The sequence below is a fragment of the Elephantulus edwardii genome, unplaced genomic scaffold (genome assembly GCF_000299155.1).
Source record: "Elephantulus edwardii isolate Elephantulus edwardi_28Jun2011 unplaced genomic scaffold, EleEdw1.0 scaffold00379, whole genome shotgun sequence".
Classification (NCBI taxonomy): Eukaryota; Metazoa; Chordata; class Mammalia; order Macroscelidea; family Macroscelididae; genus Elephantulus; species Elephantulus edwardii.
The window spans coordinates 818062-821917 of NW_006400129.1; positions in this window are offsets into that span (position 1 = coordinate 818062).

Sequence of the window (3856 nt, forward strand, 5' to 3'; positions counted from 1 at the left end):
ACAAAAAAATTTACAAATAGAGATACCATTTGACCCAGCAGTTCCACTACTGGGAATATACCCCAAAGAGATCATAACTGAAATCCAAGCAGATATATGCACACCCATGTTTATTGACGCTTTGTTCACAATAGCAAGGAGTTGGAAACAACGTAAGTGCCCATCAACAAATGAATGGATAGAGAAGATGTGGAATACAGAATGGAATACTATGCTGCATTGAAAAATAAGGAACTCATCCAATATTATTCAAAGTGGGTGATCCTGGAGGACATTATGCTGAGTGAAATATCTCAGTCACAAAAGGACAAATACTGCATGGTGCCGCTGTTGGAAAACAGGATTGACCTTGGCACTGGGGAGAGATTGAGAAAGATGGGTTCAATAATGTATATGTGATTAGGTATTTTTGTCATGAAAGGTGTCTAGAGTGAAGGCTTCATGGTGAAGTGGACTTGGGGGAGGGTTTGTAAAACAATGAAAGAATTTTTGTTTTACTTTTACAAGAGGGTAGTGTAGTAGGGGGAGGGTTGGGAAGGGAGAAAAGTGCAACAATGAATGAATGGAAATCCAAAGTCTCTGTAAATTTTTACTTAAATAATAATAAATTTAAAAGAAAATTCCAGCATGCTCAAATGCTGGTGAACTATGAGCCAGAGACCCTCAATTTATCTCGCAAGTCCCATCCTCTGACACTCACTCACTTGAGACAAAAAGAAAGCCATAAGAGCCCCGAGCGTTCCATTCATGTCCCACCTCAAGACGTGAGAGGTCGTCTTATTCTCTAGCATACACTGATTCACAACACACTAGCCAGCAGCATGCAGGTGTGGCCAAGCATTTCAGTATTTTCAAATTCCAGCTCATGGAAATGTGGAAGATTATGATTAGGTATGTGAAATCCGCCCCCCCCCCCAAATATACAAGTCTTCTACATTAATTAGAACTATGCTAAGGGTGCATTTACTTCTTCACAAACCAAACCTGCAATGAGAAAACACTCAATGCTAACGGTACCGGAGTTCACTACCTAAAATTAAGAGTCTTTTAGCTAAAAAAAAAAATTATTATCATAAAGCAAAGAACTAGAGTCAGAAGATGTATTTCTTTAAGCTGATGGAACTTAAGAACAAAAGCTTAAGCCTCGAGTTACACTAATTGTGGATGCTGAGAGAAGAATATTGAATGACCCAGGGAGCACCAAAAGAAGATGGAAGGAGTACACAGAGTCAATGTATCAAAAATAACTGACTGACACACAAGTATTTTATAAGACAATTTATGTTCAAGAAGCAATGATGATGAAGGAAGAAGTTCAAGCTGCTCTGAGGCAATTGGCAAAAAACAAACAAACAACAACCAAAAAACCCAACAAAGCCACAGGAAGTGATAGAACACCAATTGACATATTTAAATAACAAATGCTGTCCTGGGAGTGGTCACCAGGCTATGCAAAGAAATCTGGAGGATAACTTCTTGGCCAACTGACTGGAAGAGATCCATATTTATTCCTATTTCAAAAAAAGGGTGATACAACAGAGTGTGGAAATTATTAAACAATATCACTAATATCACACGCAAGCAAAATTCTGCTAAGCATTATCCAAAAGTGACTGGAACAGTACATGGACAGGGAACTACCAGAAATACAGGCTGGGTTTAGAAGAGGCTGTGACACTAGGGACATCATAGTCAATGTTAGATGGATCTTGGCTGAAAGCATAGAGTGCCAAAGCAATGTCTATATGTGTTTCATTGACCATGGAAAGGCATTTAACTGTGTGGATCACAACTAATTGTACCTAACCTTAAGAAGAATGAAATCCCAGTACACCTGATTGTGTTTATGTAAAACCTATAATACTTGGACCAGGAAGCAGTGATCAGAACAGAGCAAAAAAACAGTGCACAGTTCAAAATCAGAAAAGGAATGTGTCAGGGATGTGCCCTGTCTTCATAACTTTTCAATCTATATGAAGAACAGATCATATGACAGGTGAGACTTTGTGAGGAGGAATTGTCAAGATTACAGGAAAACTTATCAACAACCTGCATTATGCAGATAACACAACTTTACTTGCTAAAACAAAGGAAGGCCAGAAGCAAATGCTGCAGAGGGTCAAAGACTATAGTTTGGAATATGGATTGTAGCTCAACATCAAGAAAACAAATATTCTAATCACTGGACCATATTGAAGTAGCATCCTAAATGGAGAATAGAGTGAGATTGTAAACAATTACAGCTTGCTCGGTACCACAATCAACACTCTAGGCGCCAGCAATCAGGAAATCAAAAGACACATTATATCACATTGTATTAGGGAAATCTGATTTCAGGGACCTCTCCAGAGTGCTGAAGAGGAAGGATGTCAGTCTAGAGACTCAGGTGCACCTGATCCAGGCCAATGTCTTTGCCATTATTTGATTGCATCAGAGAGCTGAATGATGATCATGAATGACAGAAGAACTAATGTCTTTGATTTGTTGTTTTAGAGAAGAATATTGAACATACCATAGACTGCCAAGAAAACTAACAGGTATGTCCTAGAGATGTGAAACCAAGTTGCTCCTTGGAGACAAAAAAAAATTGAGATTTTGTTTCACAAACTTTGGGCATGTAGCCAGGAAGGCCCAGTCTTTGGAGAAGGATATAATGCTTGGAAAGTTCAAAGAACAGCACAGGGGAGGAAGAACCTTCTATGAGATGAATTGACAGATTAACTGCGGTAATGAGGGTAGGTGCGTCAGAGACAGTGAGATTGGTTCAGGGTAGACCAGGGCTCAGGTTCTATTGTACATAGTTTCACTATGTGTCATAGTTGAGATGATATGAGATAATAATAACCATGAAAATTACATATCAAGATACATTTCAAAATTATAAATTGCAAAATCAAGAGGCAATAGCATTCTCAAAGGGGAGAAATTAAAGGCATTTCCTTAGAGAACAGGAACTAGGCAAGGATGCCCATTATCACCTCTTCTGTTCAATATTGTATTGGAAGTCTTAGTGAGATCAAGAAAAGGAAATATGTTTCCAAATTGGCAAAGAGGAAGTAAAATTATCTCTTTATACATATAATACAAAAAGGTAACAGGATACAAGGTCAGCATACAAAAATCAATTGGATTTCTCTACAGTGACAAAGAGAATATAGAAAAGGAACTAAAAAAACATCCATCACAATAGGTGATTAAACACTTGGGAGTAAATCTAACTAGAGACACAAAGGCCAATACAAAGAAAATTACAAAACATCACTATAAGAAACAAAAAAAGACCTGGAGAAATGGAAGAATATACCATGCTCGTGGATGTTTGTTGTTATGTGCTTGCTGTCAAGTCACCTGTGACTCAGAGCAACCCTATGTACAAGCGCTGTGAACCCTATTCTCTCCTGAGCGAACCTTATTGTCTCTGGCACACCTACCACCATTACATTACCCCAATCACTGAATCAATCTATCTCATGAAGGGTCTTCCTGTCTTGCATTGTCGCTCCACCTTCCCAAGCATGATGTCCCTCACCAAAGACTGGTTCCTTCTTGCAACATGCCCAAAGTATGTCAGAGGGAGCTTCAGAATCCTTGCCTCCAAGAAGCAGCCTGTACCCCAAAGATCCCATAACTGTCACCCAAGCAGATATGTACACACCCGTGTTTATCACAGCTTTGTTCACAATAGCAAAGAGTTGGAAACAACCTAAGTGCCCATCAACAAATGAATGGATAGAGAAGCTGTGGTATATTCACAGAATGGAATACTACTCTGCACTGAAAAACAAGGACTCATGAAATATTCAAAATGAGTAATCCTGGAAGACATTATGCTAAGTGAAATATCTCAGTCACAAAA